The sequence below is a fragment of the Callospermophilus lateralis genome, unplaced genomic scaffold (assembly GCF_048772815.1).
Source record: "Callospermophilus lateralis isolate mCalLat2 unplaced genomic scaffold, mCalLat2.hap1 Scaffold_43, whole genome shotgun sequence".
In the NCBI taxonomy this organism is placed as follows: domain Eukaryota; kingdom Metazoa; phylum Chordata; class Mammalia; order Rodentia; family Sciuridae; genus Callospermophilus; species Callospermophilus lateralis.
Window position 1 is genome coordinate 8467945 of NW_027514380.1, and position 22810 is coordinate 8490754.

Genomic DNA, 22810 nt, shown 5'->3' on the forward strand with positions numbered 1-22810 from the left:
TTTCCCACAAGCTTTTGGGGGTTGTAGCTATCAACACAAAACAACAACTGTACAGGCACCTGGTTTCCACCTTAGAGACTAGAGTAGGGAAGATACAGGTGGAAGCTCATTTCCCTTCACACTGGCTATACCCACCACCCTGAATACAGAGGCTCAAGCTAGGAATAGACAACGCCACCTACTGGAAGCAAGGAAAACAGTGTTTTGAGAGACTTTTTTTTCCCTCTCTTTCTCTTTTCTTCTCTCTCTTCCACCACTTCAGCATATGTGAAACCAAGAACTGTGCATGAACAACTGAATTACCAAAGTAATATAATATAGAGGAATTGCATATACCCCACCTCCCCCCCATTTTTTTCTAATTTTTCTTGTCAGATCTTTTGGTTGCAACAGAGAAAAAGCTGACTAAAAGATTGTGAGAGTGATTTATCTCCTTGTTCATTGGCAGTACTGAAGTATAGACAGGCACAAACTCATCCTATTTAGATATGGTATTCTATTCAACAAGAAGGAATATTGTTCCCTCTACTGGGAAAATGGTAAATCAATCTTTTTATGAGGATGACCGAGATAATGGAATGAAAGTGTGTGTGTGTGTTTGTGTGTGTGTGTGTGTATGTGTGTTTATTTCCTCCTTCCAATATTTAATAGGCAATTTGCAAGAATGGTTTCTTAATTTTCTTTTAGGTGATGTCAGTTACTTTTAATATATGATTAACTAATAATTTTGATTTAGAAAAGTATGCATGATACACATGCACAAATACATAATAATTTTGTATTTATGAACCTCCTTATGTCAAACCCCTGAGCTTTAAATTCCATGAAAGATAGAGCAAAATCCTTTGGGGGTTTAATAATAACGGGAGTCAGATATTAATATGCTATACTGTACCCTTGTATCAACATTATTAATGTAGAAAATACTCAAGAGTAAAACACTCAGTATGCTACTACTAAGATTAAATGAAAGCAAGGAGTCTCATGATTTGGTCAAATTATTTTATGTTTCAACTAAAATAAACAAATAAAAAGGTGATTCTCATCAGAGACACTGATTAATTAATGTAATCAAATACTTGAGAATGCAACTACTTAGTTATAGGTAATGTGGAATTTTCTTTTACCTTCACTTATTCATTCTCTGGTGCTCTTCTTTTCTTTATGTCAGTCTGAGTTTCTGACACATCAATTTGTTTCTCTCTGAGCTTCTTTTAATATTTCATGCAAAGCAGATATAATGGCAACAGATTCAGTTTTTGTTTGAGAAAATTTCTGCTTCTTTTTCACTTTTGAAAATTCCTTTTCAGGGTCTAGAATTTTAGGGTGGCAAATGTTTTTTTTTCACAACACTTTAATTATTTCATTTCACTATCTTTTTGATTTCCTGTATGGTGTCTGAAGATAGGTATAATATAATTCTTATCATTGCTTCTCTGTAGATAAGCTATTTTCCTCTGGTTTCTAACAAAACATCTTTAATTGTCTGTAATTTGAACATAGGTATGCCTAATGTTTTTTTGTTTTGTTTTTTTTTTAATGTTTGTTCTTGATTTTGGCATTAGCCTGCTTTGTGTTCTCTGACATTTTTGGATCTGTGGTTTGGTGTCTAACATTAGTTTTAGGTAAATTAATCATTATCACTTCAAATATTACCTCTGCTTTTGTTCTCCTTCTGATGTTTCTATAATGTCTATATTACACCTTTTATAGTTGTCCCACAGTTCTTGTATATTCTGTTGTTTTCTCTTGTAGTCTTTTTTCCCTTTGATTTTCATTTTGGGAATTTCTTTTTTCATGTCCTCTCAGAAATTCTTTCTTCAATCATGTCTGGTCTACTAATGAGCCTGTCAACGGCATGCATGATTTCTCTTATAATAGTTTCAATCCCTAGAATTCTTTTTATTTTTCCATGAGTTTACTTTTTGATGCTTGTTTTGTCCATCTGCAATATCCACTTACATATTGTCTACTTTTTCCCATTATGAGATTATATTAATCATAGTTTTAAAAATTTCTATTTTAATTATTTCATAATCTTGCCATATCTGATTCACTGAAGAGGCTATTTCTCCTGTGTTTCCTTGGTATCTTGTAACTTTACTGAAGTTGTTGAATTGATTTACCCATATTTAAGTGGAGCATTTAGGGTTTTCTGTGTAAAAGATCATGTCATCTGCTAACAGAGACCGTTTAATGTCTTTCTTTAGTTTAAGTAGAGTCAACCATGCTCTAGTTTGGTTATCACTTGCACAGAATAACTTTCTCTTTCTTCACTTCACTTCTGTGCTTTTAAAGCTGAAGTGGGTCTCTTATAGGTAACATATACTGTTGGATCTTACTTTTATTAATATATTCAATCACTATTACCATATTGTTAAATTGTTTTCTGACTGTGCTTCTTAGTTCCTTTATTTCTCTCTTGTTGTCTTCCTTTGTGATTTGATGATTATTTGTAGGGGTATGTTTGATTCTAGAGGTTTTCTCTTTGTGGTTACAATCAGACTTGTCTGAAATATTTTACAGGTGTAGCAGTTTATTTTAAACTGTTAACTTCTATTAAATATAAAAATTCTGAACTTTTGCTTCCCTCTAACACAATTTATACACTACAATTACAGACAGAATTAGAGAATTCTGAATTTGACTATATATTTGCCATTACCAATGAGTTTTATATTTTCTAATGTTATGTTGTTACTTTATGTCTTTTCACTTCTATTTGAAGAAATCTCTTTGGGATTTGTTCTAGGTCTAGTGGTGATAAACGTCCTCAGCACTTGCTTATCTGGAAATCCTTTCTTGCTTTCTAAAGGACAGTTTTGACAAATACAGTATTCTTGGTTGGCAGTTTTTGTTCTACACTTTGAATATGTCCTCTTACTCTCTCTTGGCCAGTAAAGTTTCTGATAGAAATCCAGCCTCATGGAGGCTCCTTTGTAGGCTATAAGTCATTCTTGCTGCATTCAACGTTTTCTTTATCTTTGCCTTTTGGCAAATTGGTTATAATGTGTCTCAAAGAATATAGTCTTTGAATTGATATTGCTTGTCCTCCTTTGTTCAATTGCTTGATGATGTCTGATAGGTCAGGTGTGCTTTCTTGTCTTTTTTTCCCTTACTTTTTCTTTTCTTTTTGCTCATTGGCTTATTGTCAATGCCTTGTTTTCAAGTATGCTAATTCCTTATTCTGCATGACTGAATCTGCTGCTTTTCTGGTTTTGTTTAGTTTTCTAATCTGTTTTGCTGTCTTATATCCCACTGAATTTTTTTACACTGATTAGTTTGAATTATTTGTCAAGTAACCCAGGGATCTCCATTTCTTTGGGGTTAGTTATAGGAAATCCATTAATATCCCTTGGAGATGGTGTGTTTGCCTCTTTCTTTGATATATGTAACCTTGAATTAGTATCTATGCATTTAAAGAAGCAAACACTTCTTCAGGTATTTACAGACTAGTTTTAGCAGGTGAACACTTTTTTTTCAGTTGGGTCTCTGCCTTGATGTAATTGCTTCTAGGATCACAATTGACTGAATCTAAAGCAGGTTGCATGACCTCTGATGGATCTTGTGGCTGTTATTTGAGGCTCAGCCAGTGTGAATCTTGTCTGGCCCCTGGGTATACTAGACTGCCTCCAGGACCTTGGTTAGTAGTGTTGGAGCTGGGACAGGGGTCTACTTCAGGGTCTATAGTTATGTCCATAGACAGCACATTTGCTGCTGGGTTCACAGAATGTTATGTCTCCTATCAGGTACCTGGGAAGGCTCTCACCAGGTTATTAGGCGGGATTTGGGGAGGCAATACCAGAAGAGAGTCAGAAGGATACTTCTGTGCTTACAGTTGAGACTGTAGTCTATAAGTCTACCTTCAGGTACATGGTACATGGTGCTTCTTGCTGGGGTCCTGGGATCTGTTTTCTAGAGATGCCTTAGGATCTGCAATCTGACTGAGACAGCAAGCAGAATCCAGGGGCATGAAATGGGCATGTCTCATGGTGGATCCCTAGCCTGCAGCTGAGAGGGCCTGGAGGGTTGCAGGGCTCTTTCAGGATCTAGGCAAATTGGCTTCCAAGGTCATGGACAAATGTGTCTCCTAGTGGGTCTCTATGCAGGCAGGAATGTTCCCATATGGCTGGGAGCAGAGAGAGCTGGGTCACAACTCATTTTAGCGTCCTCAGCTGGAATCAAATTTAGCAGCCCTATTACCAAGGGCATGGGAAAAAGGGGAATGATTCACCCTTGGTCCCACATGATCCTGGTGGCAAGATGAAGGCCAAACAGAGCTATATCTAAGACGACAGGAGGTAGGGATGATTCTAGGTCTGCTACTGGAATATAGATCTGCCTTCTCAAAACAGGCCTTTTTAGTCTTGTGTCACTGGGATTTTGTCACTTCCTGCCGGATTCTCAAAATTCCTTCTAAAAATGCATTTTCTATTGGTGGCTGTCAAAATTATTGTTGCTTTGGGGGGATATGAGTGTAGAACCTTCCTTTCTACCATCCTGTTGGCCAATTGAATTGAATTTTGAAGAAGGGGAGTTTTTGAGCTAAAAGGCAGTATAGTATATAGAGAAGGGTATTTTAGACAACTGGGGAAAAATGTGCACAGATTCAGGTATACATTAAGCTGTCACATCCAAATCTATCACATATTCATTCCAAGAACTTTTGCTTCAAATGTATCCCCAGTGATGTTTAACACACAGGAGTACTTTTCTCTAAAAGACTTCTCCCATTTCATAGTCTAAACTTCTGAAAAGAAATTAACCTCAGTGTTACTTAGATATAGAATTTCTTTTCTTGCATAAATTCCTTCTACCAGTATTCATTCGCTCGCCTTTTAATGGTTGGCTAAATGAAGAGATAGAGATCATCAGGACACTGTGTGACATGTCATTCTGGTGAACTGTGGAGTTATTTCAAATAACTAGCAAGCAGCTAACATGCTCCAAGACAAATCAGAGAAATGGAAGGCAGTAGCATCTGTACCGCCAATAGGGGTATTTCCTAATCAAAGTTACATCAGGTCTGTTATGAGTTTGGGGTAAGTCAATTATTCAGACAATTGTGTCCAGGAAACCCAATAATTTTTATTCAGCATCAGCTGCTTTGCCCAATATATGTCATGTTATATATAACACTTAAGAAATTGTTGCAATTGCATCCAATTCTCTATATCTCCTTTCCAGGACAGAAATAATATTTGCTGCAGAGAAAGAAACAGGAAGGCTGTGGAGTGGTGGCTTGGGACACTGTCTTCTGGAGACAAAAATACAGTATGTGAGAAGTTTATATGATTTTCAATATAAGCCTGTATTTTTCATAAAACTGATTATGAAAAATATCATTAGTTTATCATCAACCCATTATGGGTGTGTCTTTAGTCACTATGTCTCCAAGGAAGCAAGTGATGATTTCAACTACAGTCTTTACACTTTCCAAATGTAGATTTCTAATCCAGATCTCTGTTCAGAGCTCTATGTGCACATATATCCAACTGCCAAATGGACAGCTGTCACTTCTCTGTGTAAAGCATTTTCCTAATGAGAAAACTAAGAGAGACCCTAGACATCTCCCTTCTTCTTATTTTTCGTGGGTCAAGCCTTTTAGATCTGGCCTTCTAAGTATCCTTGTATCCCACCTTCCCAGTGTTCTAGTGCAATCTTTCTTCATTTTTTATAAGGCTCCCTGCAGTAATCTCCTAAGTAAATTTATGAGTTTTAGTTTTGCTCTCATACAATTTCCTCTAGAATGAAGCCAAATGGGTCTTTAAAAAATGAATAACTGATTAAGGCATTTCACTGCTTGATTCCTTTAAATGGCTTTTCCTTGCTCTTTCAAGATAAAATACCAACTCTGTTATGCAGCGTGCATTTAAACATTTCATGATTTGGCCTTGTCTCTGTCTTCAGTCTCATTTATCTCTTCTCACCCTAACCCACCGTCTCCCTCTACAACCCCTATTATTATAAGTAATAACAGTTAACATCAATTGAAAACTTACCCTGAGCTGGAACTATACTAATATGTATATATCAGTATTTTCCAAACTTTACTAGTGATACACATCACCTGGGATACTTGGTAAAAATATAGTTGGTGGTCATTGTCCCATACTTATTGAATCATAATCTTCAGGGAATTATCTGGGATGCTGTCTTTTTTTCTTAAAAAGAAAAGGCCCTGTGGGTGTGACTCATCATCTCAGAAATTTGGGAAAACACAACTTCATTTTCTTTAAAATTTTTATTTAAAAATATATGAAATAATAACTGTTATTAGTCTCATTTATAGGTAGAAAGAAATGAGGTTTAGGGGGAAAGAGACATAGTTAAATGATTGCCATCATTATGAGTTGAGCCTAGACATCCAATCCCAGCATTTACACTGCTGCTGTAGTCTGCTTTCTGCTTTTCTCATTTAAGAGTCAACACGTGTTCTGTGTTTACTCTCACTATCTGTGCCTCTTATGCTTTAATTGGAGAGCATAAGAGACACAGATAATAATTTTACTTGAAAAATTACCATTAGTTCTTATAATTAACTCAGACTGCAACTTTCCTGGAGCCTTCTCATTCTGGCTTGGTTGCCTTCCTATGAACCATCCTGTTAATGTGACACATCATTATCTAATCCTTATCTGATTCCTTAATAGGCTATAAAAAGGCTTATTTCAGGACCTTCTGCATCTTTATTCTGCATATATCACAGTGTGGGATAAATATCTGCTAAATGAATAAAAAATGCAGTGTCATTTGGAAAGTGCTTGGAAATTAGATGCTTTGGATAGATGAATCTGAGCTCACTCCAGTAAATTATTTGTTTTGAGGTATTGAATGCTGCACTTTTGAACTAGGTCATTCCCCTATTGAACTCACCTATTTCCATTTTAGGAGTATTTGAGGAGAGATTGGGAATCCAGCCCATTCCTTTTCAAGTTCAAAGAAATGAAGCATATGTTACACACTGCAGTGGCCCTCGTCAAGACCAGATAATACAAAAGGACATGGAAGTCCCATCAATGAACAATATTATAATAAGGAGGAGTCTGGGCTGGTGATGTAGACTTAATACTAGAGTTCAGAGCATCAGAGGAGTGCTCTGACATGGGATAAAGGTACTCTTGATCCAGACTCTGAGTGCCATGGAAACTGTGTGAAGGAAAATTAAAATATGAATGAAAGCAATGTTTACATGTGGTCTTGAGGCAACAGGGAGTGCCCTGCCAGGGTGGCAGTGTTGTTTAAGACTTTTAGAACAGGAGGCTTGGTTGGGTCCAAATACTATGGACTATAAGATGTCTGTATTACTGGGATTTCAGCAAATGCTAATGATAAGGCTCCCCTTGTGTCAGGGGTGAGGAACTGGGCTCAACAGGACTGAGACTTCCATTGCTGTGTTCCACCACTAGAGCAAGGCATTGGCCCTGAAGAGAGCAGAGGGTGGCAGACAGGTAGCCCATTCCTGAGTGCTACCTGTGTCTTGGTTTTCTCTTCCCAGTTGTTACTTGGAGACAAGGAATAAGAATGGATCCATGCACAGGGGTAAGCAATGCTGGTGGTCTGTGGGAGTTTCATTTGGGGTAAGAGAAATTTAGGGAGATAAGATTATTTTTTTCTTAGTTTGGTATACTTGGCTTTGCTATCATAATTTAGGTATTACCAAACAATGTTGAGGTCACCACATTGGAAATTTGGCTAATGGAATTCTATAACAAAAGTGAATAAAAACGTTCTTTGAAAATATCTTTTTCCCAAGAAAGTCATATGAAGTCATGAAAAATGAGACTCCATAGGCAACAGAGCAGAAGCATGTTTTAAGAAATTTTATCTGAAGCCCAAGTTTTATTTGAAGCAAAAACTCTTTTAAATAAAAAACTGTAGAAGAAATATTTCATTTGCTTTAAAAACTATTTGTAGGCATTCTGGAAACACTCTTATGTGGGCAAAAGAAATTAGGGTCTAAACATTCAATAAGACAGAAGAATGATATATTTGGAGAAGAGGTTATATTACTACACCATTGAAAAGGCTGACATTGAGTAGAATTACAAGCAACAATGTATTGCTAAATTGATATGTGAACCATACAGATTGTGATCTTTGAATAACCATGACATATCTTATAAATGAAGTGACCAAAATCTTATTAAAATTAGAGACACAAGATTCAGTTCTCATTTGCAACGCCCTGGTTTAAGATGTGAAGCCTTGACATCACCACATCCCAATCAGCATAGGCTCCCTCCAGATGGAGAGTTATCTCAGTTCCTGCTTCATACTTCGTCGACCGTGAAGTAAGCACCAATTATCAAAAGTAATCACATCACCTAAATGAAAGAATTTTTTTCCATTATGAATAATTTGTGTTTAAATGATTTACAAAGCAGGCAAATATAACAGGCAAAACCCCACTGCTACTCAGTTCATATCAATAAACAGCACAGTTATTTCTTTACTCAAAACTGCACATTTCTGGTCACACTAATCAACCTCTAGATGCAAACTGCTTTATGCCTTGACACTTAAATCACATAGCCTGGTAGGCTCCTGTGGACACCTTAATAATTCTTACTTGGAAGATTTGCTCTGTGTAAAGCTTTTTATTGTTTTTTACTGCTTGTCACTTATCTCATAATTAGGAAATTGTTCACCTAGTTGAACAGTTTCAAATCATTATAAAGACAGTGATATTCTTACTTGGTCTTTCATATTCCCAGTCTTTTATGGACATTGTTTTTAAGATTTATAAGAACTCTATAAAGAGAATTACCCTTTCATATGTGAGAACATCAAAGCTTCAACAAGTTAAGGGATTTGCCCAAAGCTGCATTGCCTTCACATGGTAAACCTGGATTCCAACTATTTTCCCCCATGTTGTTTCAGTTTACATGTTGCCACTCTTAAAATCGACCTGCTTTTACTGTGTTGGTTTATGGTGATTTCTAGTCTTATATTATGCCAAAGTTCAATTTTAAAAATAATTTCCACCATGCATGGTGGTGCACTCAGGTAGTCTCAGCTTCTTGGAGGACTGAGATAGGAGGCTCACTTGAGTTCAGGAGTTTCAGACCCATCTTGGAAAATATAGCAAGACACTGTCATGAGAAAAAATAAGAAAGACAGATAAAGAAAAAAGAAAAGAAATAAAAACAATTACAGTAAAATGAATCTTCCATTTGGCCAAGTCAAGAGCAGAGACAAATTATGCCTTTCACTATAGATAACAAAAGCCTTAAGTTCAAGAGAATCATTGTACAATATGGTATCTATAGCTAATAACAATGTACTATATTCTTGAAAGTTGCCAGGAAAGTAGACTTTGTGTTCCCACTGTTAAAAAAAAATCATACCTATGTGAGATAATGAATATATTCATTAGAATGATTTAGCCATTCCATAATATATACATGCTTAAAAGCAACATGTATATGACAAATATACACAATTTTGTTTGTCAATTAAAAACAAATAAATAAAAAAGACTAAATTGTGTAGGCACTTCACTTAGCAGAGATGGTGTAGAAAAAAAAAAATCAGTGTTTTGTGTGCCTTTATTTCAAGTAGCTAGAGTACTCCAAGTACTATTTTATTCCAGGCAATACTATCTCTGCCCATAAGTTTTAGAAATAAACTTTACTTAAGTGTTTTATGATCGGCATTATGAGGACATATTTATCTACCAGGATAGGAAAATAAAGTAGAAGGCTCAGCTTGTATTGATAGGCTATTAGGATAGAAAATAGAAAACACCAGACTTAATATCAGACAGAAGGTTTCATTTGGCCCAGAGTTTCTTTCAAGTAGCAGAGGTGGGAGCCAGGAGGCTGCTGTTTAAGCAAGTCAGCAGTTCACCAAGATTCTACTGTAAAACTATTCTGGATATCATTCTTCATGGGTAAAGTTGGAGAAAAATCCAATTTTTTACTTTTTTGAAAAAATGTCCCTACTGACCTGGATTCATCTTGAAGACAAACTTGTTTTCTTTGCTGTTCATGAGATCAACAAATTCTTTTAGAACAGTAAAAAAGGCTGAACTCTCTCAACAGGTACATCAAATATCATGTCTCTGGTTGCATTGTTGAAGTTGATGTGAACCACTTGGCCTTTGTCATCTAACCTGTTGAGGAGAAAAAATTAACGTAATTCATGACGTATCTATTTACATTTGTAAGGGTCAAGATATTCAATTTACCTGTGGTACAATGTATTTCTTCATGTTTTTCATTCATTCATTCAATAAGTGTTTTTAGAAATCTCACTGCAAAAATGCTAGGAGGGATTATACTAAAATTAAAATGTTACTGATATATTCAAGTCAACATTTTGTTATGCTTAGTGAAATTTATTTGTTGTTCTTTAAAATAGGCTTTACATATTAAAATCTCAAGCAGTGAGTTTATAGGTCAGTTACTTTTTGTATTTTATCTAATTTGGGTCCTAATATTTTATTGGGGTAGTGGGGCAGGAAGAAAGTTTTATTCTTTAAAAGCTTGACATATATGGTTCTTATTTAATGCCTAGTTTGGAGATGGGGGAAAGTGAAGAATAGAGGAAAGAAGAGACTAGCCTGAGAACATTCTTCCTATCTACCTCTCTATACCATATGTCTTAGTCTGGAGACCTTTAGAAGATTGGTACTGTATCTCACTCAATATTGTATTCCCAGCTCTCAACATAAAGCCTGGGCATAAGAGTTGGTAAATAAACATTTGTTGTGTGTGTATATTTTTTATGCTTTGGGGGAGTACTGAAGTCTCTTTAGTACCTTGGAAGATTCTAATGTTGTGATTTCTCTACCCTTTCTTATAATATGTACTGTGATCATGAAAATGCAAGATAACACAACTTTCAATGTAAGAAAAGATAACAAACTTTCTGAAGTTTGGACTATGCTGGTTATAATTAGCAAGACATGGACATCACTTACATACAGAGGAAAAAAGCGGAGATTTTTTTCTGTGTGTGTGTATACAGTTTTTGTTTTTGGCTTATTGGGAAGGTGGACTTTCAGCCAGACCTTAAGTACCAAGCAACGCCCAACTTTTATTTTTCCTTTAGGTAGAAACAGTAAGTATGAATGAAAATAGGAGAGAAAGTGGTCCAGGATGGTGACATATTGCTTAGTATTACTTCCTAAAGAGTGTCTCCAGGGGACAAACCTAGGGGCTAGTAATGGTAGCCAACAGTTGAGTGAAGCCCACACCTGGTGGATCAGACCAAACAAACTGTTCCATTTGCTTGGACATAGAGAACTTGTGTTGAGTCTGGGCTGCACTTAGCTGACTGGTCACACAGAGAGTGAACCATTATCAATGTCAGGATACAGAAGGAAGGATGCAATTGACTACTAGAGAAGACATTAATCTCAGGATTGAAGAGTTAGAGGAAGTGGAGGGCTGAAACCTTAAGGATCAACCTAAAATGCAAAATTGGTTCTTAATAAGCAGGAAATTCCTTTACAGAACAACAGAATAAAAAGAAGCATCTAATGCAAACTTTCATGCAGAGGAAGGGTAAAATGTCATAAAAGATGAGAATAATTACATATATATTTATCTGTGAACAAAGGACAAATGTTTAAAAATAAACCAGCAACAAGATGACAGTGAACCAATCTAGGCAAATCATCATCAGTGATGCCAACAAGAACCCGAAATAAGGACCATAGATATCTCCCGCAGTCCCAGTTGCCACTATGAATATTTCCCATTACTCTTGCAGGGAGATGGGATATTTTATAAAACTTCTTGCTTTTACTGGAGGAGTGTCTCTATGGTATTATCTATTGTATCACATTTTATGAGAGAATCTGCAGGAAAAAATTATTTCAGACTTTAGATATAATTTGACTCTTATAACTGATTATATTCTTTCTTCGCTTTGGTTTCTAGGTTGGATCTGAAATAGAAAACTATTATCAGTAAATTGTTGGCATTTATAAAATTAAATTATAACAAGATCAAATATACTTTGCATTTTCACTGATAGGCATTTTGGTAAGTGCTTCCATTTATTAACTCTAGACTTCCTACTTCATCATAAATTTATTGATAAGTGGCAGGTATTCTTTTTTTTAAGAAAAGAAACTGAGTTGGCTGGGGATGTGGCTCAAGAGGTAGCGCGCTCGCCTGGCATGAGGGCAGCCCGGGTTCAATCCTCAGCACCACATACAAACAAAGATGTTGTGTCTGCCGAAAAACTAAAGAATAAATATTAAAAAGTTCTGTCTCTCTCCCTCCTTCCCTCCCTCTCTCTCTCTTTAAAAAAAAAAAAAGAAAAGAAACTGAATTAGCAAGGGGAAGTCATTGAATAAGTGGTTGCATAGATAGCAAATAAAAGACTTGTATTCACATGAGTAAACTTGCAATCAATAGGATTGATTAATTCCACTATTATTTTTTGTACCAATTTCTTCATTAATTTATTTTTATTTTATTGGATTGTTACTGATTCTTTTAGCAGCTTTAGAAACTCTTTTGTACTAGGAAGGATATGAAAATTTCAAAAGAATTTAAAAGTTTAACAACAAGAAAATTCAATTAACCCAAACACTCAGGAGTTATCTCAGAAGCCCTCATTAACTAAAACTCTTGTTTTCTCTCTTGTTGTTAAAAATGTATTTTTAAATGCATTAATGTTAAACACTTTATTCTCTTCATGGATATCCCTGAGACCTTGCAAATGGCCAAATTTTGGATTGCATTACAAAATATATCAAAGCCAAGTCATGATTTGGTTGATGGATATTCAGTTAATCTCATTCAATAACTAAGTTTCTTGCTTCACTCCTCTTAGAGAATCTGCAATTATTTTAGGTCTTAACAAAAATTTTTATTTTCATGGATTTTTAAAATTTAAATTTATTTCAACTCATACATAAAACATAAAACATAAAAATTATACACTAATAGGGTAACAATGTTTTGATACATTTATATACACGTGTAAAGTGTATATATCATCAGGAGTCATCTATCTCCTGATGATAAAAGTTCTCATTTTAAAGGGGCTGTTTAGACAATTAAAACTGTAATAGTATGACTAAGAAGCTTGAATTATTTCTTCTCTTTCTCCCCTCAATGGCTGAGTTCTCAGAGAACACCTCAGCTTCTCACTGTGATCTAGAATATATTCCTGAGGATTGTCTTTCCTTCATAAGTCTTATCCAAACTATCAGGAAAATAATCTTTTTCCCTGAAAAATATATCCTTTTCAACATGGCCATTACTGTCACTTGGAACACTCATGTTCAGGGTGCCATCATCTCTAAGGGAGCACTAGCTGTAGTTACTTGCCTCGTCTTCCCTCTCCTGTTCTTGTTCTATTTTATACTATGTTCAACACCACAGCCAGAGGATCTACATAACTCATAACTAAATTCAAATGTCTTTCCTTTGGTCAAAACCTTATGAAAGCTCCCTACTTCACTCAGAATAAGAACCTAGGTGTTTATAGTTATTAACAACACTACAGATGAGCTGACCTCATCTGACTTCCTCTTCTAACACACTTCCCTTCTCTCAGCTCTGGTTGTTTCTTGGAACTCTCTAGACATGTTCTTGAAGATTTCTTAGGACTCTTGCTTTAGTACTTTCTGGAAAACTCCTTCACTTCTTTAAGTCTTTGCTCAAATCTTTCCCTTGCTACACTATTGAATGATGAAAATTTTATCCGTACTAAGTCTTTGGTCCTACAGATTCCCTTAATCTTGATCTACTTTTCCTTTTTTCCCCCTTAAGCCTGTAATAGTTTTTAATATTCATTATGATTTGCTTATTTATTTAAAAATTTCAAATTCTCCCCTTCCCCACTAGAACTCAAGCTGTGTGAGAGCAGGCATCTTTATTTTTGTCTACTGGCAATCTCTAATTTCACCTGGCTATTGTGTGCCTGAAATGTAGTGTCACTGAGGAATTGAATTTTGAATTTTATTTAGTCTAATTTTAATTAAAGTGTGAATAGTCACTTGTGACTAGTGACTACTATTGGATAATGCTGATCTAGAACATAAATACTGCTTCTCTTCCAAATCTAATATACAAGTTTCCCCAGTTTTTATAATTTTATATATAATTTATTCTAAAATTGAAATTGTATCATATATATTACTACACATAAGAATCCTTAGAATTTGATAGTTTTATCTTCATTTTGCAGATGGAGAGACTGAGATATAGAGGTGTCAAAACTGGCTAGATAATAAGAATTTGGCTAAAATGTGGAAAACCTGGTATTCAAACTTTGGCTTATTTGCCTAAAAACATGTATACAGCAAGTCTTTTGTTTACAAAGAGAAAAATCCCTTTATAATATACTCTTAGTTTTTTTTTTCTTTTTTTTTAATTAATTTTTATTGTAGGTTGTTCAAAACATTACATAGTTCTTGATATATCATATTTCACACTTTGATTCAAGTGGGATATGAGCTCCCATTTTTACCCCATATACAGATTGCAGAATCACTTCAGTTGCACAACCATTGATTTACATATTGCCATTCTGGAGTCTGTTGTATTCTGCTGCCTTTCCTATCCTCTACTATCCCCCCTCCCCACTCCCCTCCCCTCTTCTCTCTCTACCCCCTCTACTGTAATTCATTTCTCCCCCTTATATTTTCCCTCCTTTCCCCTCACTTCCTCTTGTATGTAATTTTGTATACCCCTGAGGGTCTCCTTCCATTTACATGCAATTTCCCTTCTCTCTCCCTTTCCCTCCCACCTCTGATCCCTGTTTAATGTTAATCTTCTTCTCATGCTCTTCGTCCCTACTCTGTTCTTAGTTACTCTCCTTATATCAAAGAAGACATTTGGCATTTGTTTTTAAGGGATTGGCTAGCTTCACTTAGCATAATCTGCTCTAATGCCATCCATTTCCCTCCAAATTCTATGATTTTGTCATTTCTTAATGCAGAGTAATACTCCATTGTGTATAAATGCCACATTTTTTTTATCCATTCGTCTATTGAAGGGCATCTAGGTTGGTTCCACAGTCTTGCTATTGAGAATTGTGCTGCTATGAACATGGATGTAGCAGTGTCCCTATAGTGTGCTCTTTTTAGGTCTTTAGGGAATAGACCGAGTAGGGGAATAGCTGGATCAAATGGTGGTTCCATTCCGAGCTTTCCAAGAAATCTCCATACTGCTTTCCAAATTGGCCGCACCAATTTGCAGTCCCACCAGCAATGTACAAGAGTACCCTTTTCCCCACATCCTCGCCAGCACTTGTTGCTGTTTGACTTCCTTATGGCTGCCAATCTTACTGGAGTGAGATGGTATCTTAGGGTGGTTTTGATTTGCATTTCTCTGACTACTAGAGATGGTGAGCATTTTTTCATATACTTGTTGATTGATTGTATGTCCTCCTCTGAGAAATTTCTGTTCAGGTCCTTGGCCCATTTGTTGATTGGGTTATTCGTTATCTCATTGTCTAATTTTTTTTAGTTCTTTGTATATTCTGGATATTAGGGCTCTGTCTGAAGTGTGAGGAGTAAAGATTTGTTCCCAGGACGTAGGCTCCCTATTTACCTCTCTTATTGTTTCTTTTGCTGAGAAAAAACTTTTTAGTTTGAGTAAGTCCCATTTGTTGATTCTAGTTATTAACTGTTGTGCTATGGGTGTCCTATTGAGGAATTTGGAGCCCGACCCCACCGTATGTAGATCATAGCCAACTTTTTCTTCTATCAGACGCCATGTCTCTGATTTGATATCAAGTTCCTTGATCCACTTTGAGTTAACTTTTGTGCATGGCGAGAGAAAGGGATTCAGTTTCATTTTGTTGCATATGGATTTCCAGTTTTCCCAACACCATTTGTTGAAGATGCTATCCTTCTTCCATTGCATGCTTTTAGCCCCTTTATCAAATATAAGATAGTTGTAGTTTTGTGGATTGGTTTCTGTGTCCTCTATTCTGTACCATTGGTCCACCTGCCTGTTTTGGTTCCAGTACCATGCTGTTTTTGTTACTATTGCTCTGTAGTATAGTTTGAAGTCTGGTATAGCTATACCGCCTGATTCACATTTCCTGCTTAGAATTGTTTTTGCTATTCTGGGTCTTTTATTTTTCCATATGAATTTCATGATTGCTTTCTCTATTTCTACAAGAAATGCCATTGGGATTTTGATTGGCATTGCATTAAACCTATAGAGAACTTTTGGTAATATCGCCATTTTGATGATGTTACTTCTACCTATCCATGAACAGGGTATATTTTTCCATCTTCTAAGATCTTCTTCTATTTCTCCCTTTAGGGTTCTGTAGTTTTCATTGTATAAGTCTTTCACCTCTTTTGTTAGGTTGATTCCCAAGTATTTTATTTTCTTTGAGGATATTGTGAATGGGGTGGTTGTCCTCATTTCCATTTCAGAGGATTTGTCGCTGATATACAGGAATGCCTTTGATTTATGCGTGTTGATTTTATAGCCTGCCACTTTGCTGAATTCATTTATTAGCTCTAATAGTTTCTTTGTAGACCCTTTTGGGTCTGCTAGGTATAGAATCATGTCATCTGCAAATAGTGATAATTTGAGTTCTTCTTTTCCTATTTTTATGCCTTTAATTTCTTTCGTCTGTCTAATTGCTCTGGCCAGTGATTCGAGAACTATGTTGAACATCACCCTGATTCCTAAACCAGACAAAGACACTTCAAAGAAAGAAAACTACAGACCAATATCTCTAATGAACCTAGATGCAAAAATCCTCAATAAACTTCTGGCGAACCAGATACAAAAACATATCAAAAAAATTGTGCACCATGATCAGGTAGGATTATCCCTGGGATGCAAGGTTGGTTCAATATACGGAAATCAATAAATGTTATTCACCACATCAACAGGCTTAAAAATAAGAACCATATGGTCATCTCGATAGATGCGGAAAAAGCATTCGACAAAGTACAGCATCCCTTTATGTTCAAAACTCTAGAAAAACTAGGGATAACAGGAACATACCTCAACATTGTAAAAGCAATCTATGCTAAGCCTCAGGCTAGCATCATTCTGAATGGAGAAAAACTGAAGGCATTCCCTCTAAAATCTGGAACAAGACAGGGATGCCCTCTCTCACCACTTCTACTCTTAGTTATTCAGTATTGTGTGGTGTGTATATATAGCTGTGCATTGCCAATTTAAAATATCCATCCTTATTTATTGATGTTGAAAGATAACTGGTCTAAATTAATAATGGTTCAATCTTTAAATTGATGGCATTTTTTTTTTCTTTTTTGGTACTTGGGGGTGGAACCCCAAGGAACTATACTACTGAGTCACATCCTCAGCCCTTTTATTTTTTTATATATATCTTATTTACAGACTAGGTCTTGCTGAGTTACTCAGGGACTTGCTAAGTTCCTGAGGCTGGCTTTGAACTAGTGATCCTCCTGCCTCAGCCTCCTGAGCCACTGGGATTTTAGGAGTGTGCCACCATAGCCAACATTATGGCATTTTTTTATGCTTCAAAAACACATGCATGGAGCTGGGGATGTGGCTCAAGCGGTAGTGCGTTTGCCTGGCATGCATGCGGCCCGTGTTCGATCCTCAGCACCATATACAAAGATGTTGTGTCTGCCAAAAACTATATAAAAAATATTAAAATTCTCTCTCTTTTTTTCTCTCTCTCTTTTACTCTCTCTTTTTTAAAAAATACATGCATGAGGGACAATGCAGTATGATGAAAAAGAAAAGGAAATGGAAAAGTCCATCAATCTCCAATGGCAAAATGATAGCATAATTTTATTTTGGAGAGAATTGGAGGATTCTTGAGATTCTTTTCAATTTCACCATAAGTGAACTCACAGAATATTTTCAATATCAGTTTTTTAAAAGGTTAGCTGATGTTTTTACACAAGGCAAGGCCAACTAACATTTTCTTTCATGTAGTTAAATTTTTAATACAATCTTATGACAGAAAAATGATGATGGAATCTGATACCCTCACCACTAATTCAAATTTGTAGAAAACCAAATTTTATTTCATGTGAGTCATTCAGAATGAAAAAATATTTTCTTTTAAAGTGTTTCTTTATGGCAGCATGTGAACTTTGGCCCAGAGAAAAATAGTGAGCAAAGTAATATCTGTGTTTCATTAAAGATGTGTCTTCTTATCTCCACCCCATTGGTTCCAAATCCATCAAACTGCATGCTCAAGAGGAAACTAATTATCCAAGTCATTTCATCTGTAATTAAAATGACATTTTAATAAACTTTTATTTGGTAAACATTTTACTATAAATCATTTAATTATCTTTTCTAATTTCTTTTCTAATTGTTATGGAAAAGCTCAAATAAAAAAGAAAAAATAAACATTCAAAATGGAAGTTTGAACAATAGTATAAGCAGGTATCCATATTTTTTTCTTTTATCAGAATCACAAGTTTGAGCAGAGCCTGGGCAACTCAGGCTCTATTCAGAAAAAAAATAAAAGTTGGGAAAACAGCACTGTGATAGAGCATCCTTGGGTTTAATTCCTAGTATTGTAATTATAGTAAAATTATAATAAAAATCTATCAAATCATTTATGTAATTTTAGACCTTTTTGCACTTTGCTTATATATAGAGTATCTGTTATGTCTATATTATGTGCAAAATGATTTATGAAGTTTTGAGATAGAGAAAGGTATGATTCAGTCCTTGTCTTTGAAGAGTTTGAAAAGTGTGACAATATATACAAATAATCTATCGCATTACATTATATCACATTATACAACTATGTAATTAGAAATTCCAACTCAGGAGCTTTATGATGTGATGATAACTAGATGGAAATCTAGGTTCAAGTTCAAATTCCCCATGAATCACCCTATAAAAGTTTATACCCTTGTACTTCATTTCCCCATTTTACATAAAAGTCACAATCATGTTAACCTTAAAGGAATATTAAGAGTGATCATATAAAGAAAGACAAGTCAAAATGATTTGAAAAGCATAACTTTCTATAAAAATGTCAAAAATTCCTTTGTACTTCAGGAAAATTTATGACAACATTTAATCGCTTTTTCTTAGGCTTTCAATTATAACCCAGAAACAAAACATGAAGTCATAAAATACAGAAGGTAATTTAAAAATTTGAAATAGAATCTTTAGTTTTCTTGTCTCATTCTTCAAGTTTTATTCTATCCAACCTCTCTAACTGATCTCTGAAAGGTGAGTTGAGCTGATTAATTTGACTTTTAATAACAGGGTTTCAGAAAAATAACTCAGAACCATATTTTGAATAAATCACATTGTTGTGTCTCCTCCGTCAACTCCCACTCAAAAAGGTGACTATAGGAGTCATTTTTCTGTCATCATTTAGTTCAATGAAATCATGTGGATTTATTTTTTCCAATCAACAAAATAATTTAAAACATGTGGTTAAACTCTACACTTGTTTAGCTAATATTGGCAAGAACAATGGGTAGCAACCAGGGCACAGAGAAAATATGTTCAGTCAAGATGATGAAAAAAAGGGTTTAATTTTGGTTTTGGCCCATTTCTCCTTTATTAACTTGAGAATTGTCCAGATTTTCATTTATCTTTGAAGATACAGATTTCTGTGTGGTTATTTAATTTAGTCCAGTTCAGCTTTAAAAATAGGCAAAGGACATATATTTTTTTTAAAAAAAACATTGTCCTGACCATTTGTGTTTTAATTTAGTTAATGGTGATTTTTCTAAAAATGTATTTGGTTTACTAAAATGATAATTTTGTGAAGATGTAAAGGAAGAGTGTCTACTGAAAAATTCTTCTAGGGCCTTCATGGGTCTACATGGAGAACCTCCTTCTTTGAGAGGGAATTTTATTAGCAAGATAGGAAATGGTTTCCAAAAATAGCATGAGTATTCTGTCCCTTATCTTTGAATCCCATTATTATGCATGTTCACAGCGCCTTCCTTGAGTTGACTATTTTTTCATTTCTTGAATCTGGGCAAGACTTGTGATTTGCTTAGACCAATAACACACAGCAGAAGAAACACTGCACAAATAATAGCCCAGGCTTCAGGAAGCCTATCATACTTTGGCTCTCTCTCTGAACATTGTGTCAGTTGCCATGGGCAAAAGCCTGGGCTAGCTTGTGGAAGATAGTAGACCAAGTGGAGCAGACAAGCCAATCTAGATGAAGTCACCAGCCCTTAGCCAACTCATCAGCTGAGTTAATCTGCAAATAGGAACTTCTCAGCAGAACACAGCCTGAAGAGCAAGAATGGGCTATTTACGTGGGAGCTCCTTTTAGCCATTAAGTTAGGGAGTGGGTTTTCATGTAGCAATAACTGATAAAAATGTCAGCCATGTCACACTTTGGGAGAACACAATCTTGTGTTCCCTGATTTCATTTTCTTTTTTTAACTTTCTTACTGGGGATATATATACAAAAGACACCAGGTTATACTACTGTCTTAAAAAAATCTGTCATGGCAAAGCAAAAAGTGCCAATAATTATTTCCAGGAAGAAAAAATAAATATTTTTTTAAAAGATACATAAAAATGTCTTATCCCTAAGCAATTCTGATATTCAGAATTCAGGCACATAAATGTTGTGTTTGGATTGTGTTTGAAAAAAAAATTAGCTGGTGAAATATGTAATCTTATACACTCAAAATATAGGAGGATTTGGTCCTTGGCCTTCTTTGTGGAAAATATGTTGAAGCTCACCTTACCCCAGGTGGATGGTGGAGGGCTGGATAATCCGTGTGAAAGCTTAGCTTCCCAGTTGTGTAAGCCACATTGTTTGCATCAATTTTGTCTTGCACTTGCCAAGTATGTCTGTAAAATACAAGAAACATATGTTTAAGTAGACTGTGTTAGAATGAATTAGATATGGAGGGGGATGATAACTTTTCGTTTTATGAAATAATTAACATAATGACTATGAACCAAAAAGATAGTGTAACATTTCTATGGCTGAAGTAATATAATTAGCATTCCTCATTTCTCCCCTCAACAAAACCATATCTTCACACTAGTCTATCCTACAGAGTTCATAAAGAAGTGAATGTGGAATTGTAGGTCATCTTTTTTTAATAGCTTGATGCATATAACAAAATGAAGCTTTATTTATTTATTATTACCTTTGGTCAGGGGTTCCTGAGGATTAAACGAAGGGGCACTTGACCACTAAGCCACATCCCTAGCGCTATTTTGTATTTTTTTTTTTTTTAGTGTCAAGGTATCACTGGGTTGCTTACCACGTCACCATTGCTGAGGCTGGCTTTGAACTCAAGATCCTCCTGTGTCAACCTCTCAAGCTGCTGGAATTACAGGCATATACCACCACACCCAGCATAAAATGAAATTTTTAAAGTAAGTAATTCAGTTGGATTTAGTACATTTACAAGTGGTGACCATCACTACTATAATTATTATGTATCTTGTTGTTTTGTTTGGCTTTGGTGGGAGCATGCTTGGGATTGAACCCAGGGCCTCATGCATGCTACATGAGTGCTATATCACTGAGCTGCATCCACAGTCCCTATATCTTTCAGGTTTAAAGCATTTCTATCATTCTTAAATAAAACCACTTTCTCAGTAAGAAGTTTTTTGCTCTTCCCGAGGTCCTTGGCAGCCATTATACTGCTTTTTCTTTTTATACTTATTTTTAATATTTAATATATATGGAATTATATAGTATGTGATATGTCTGACTTCTTTCACTTAGCATACTTTCCAGATTTCTCAAATTTTAAAATGTATTAGTATCTAATTTATGTTTATGACTTAATACTTTATTGTTCAGATAATCACAATTTGTTTATCCATTCACTTACTGATGGATATTTGGACTGCTTCTACTTTCTAGTTATTTTAAATAGTGCTGAGTTTGGAATGTGCCTGGCATGTCTGTGGGAGAACAAGGAGAGTGTGGCTGCAGCAGAGCTGCCAGGGAATCAGGAGGGGGAAATTCGTCAGATGCACGGGGGAAGCCAGATCCTGAAGGGCTGGTGGAATAGTCTAAGAATTTGTGATGGAAGACTCCGAGTTTCTCCACTGTGAAAATTATACTGAGTAGTTGTTTTACAGAATTGCTTTGTTGTTGAGGGGGGACTAGATGGTACTGGGAAAAGATGCCAAAAAAATAGATGATGGTTGTCGCGACCCCTTGCCCGCAAGGAAGACGCAACTCAGGAATCTTCTTTCAGCAGTTTATTCAGGCCCTTGATATTTCTTCTAATCTCCTTTGTTGGATGCCCCTCCCAGCCTTAATAAAGCATCCCAAGCCCCAATGCAAAGCTGCCACGTGGAACTTTCTCACAGGGTGCTGAGAAACAATGCACCAACTCTCCCAAACAAGGAGTTGTTTGTTACAGACCACAGTGGAGCCAGCGCCATCTTGCAATGGCGACCATAATCTGCAGAAACGGCTCACCACAGATGGTGACCAAGACTAGAGTAGAAGCCATCATAGGAAAGAATGGCCAGGTTTGAATTTTGAAGTTAGAATTAATAGGGTTCTTTTACTAATTGGAGGTAGGATGAGAGGGAAATGGAGTCCAGAATGATGCCCAGGTTTTCAGTTTGAGGTATCAGATACTGAGTAAAATCCCATTTACTGAGATTGACTCTGTAAAAACACAACATCAGGTTGGAGAAATCCATTTCTATTCTTATTCTTTTTGCAGAGTTACAGAAGACAGAAATCAAGAACATACTATTATTGGCAGTTTGATTCACGTAATTTAAATGACTTTTTTTGGTGCTTTAAAAAATTCTGTATTCACCAGAGATATGAGAAATTGTGCTTTATATGTATAATAAGAATTGTAATACATTCCACTGTCATAAAGAATACATAGGTCCATGTACGTTATTGAAAAAAAAAAAATCTTTATTCAGGCCAAGCG

General features: G+C 35.6%; 1 pseudogene; it reads right to left on the reverse strand.

Moving 5' to 3' along the window:
- Positions 1–10011: 10011 nt before the first annotated feature.
- The window catches only part of LOC143389076 (gamma-butyrobetaine dioxygenase-like), a 43502-nt pseudogene continuing 30703 nt past the window's right edge, over positions 10012–22810 (reverse strand).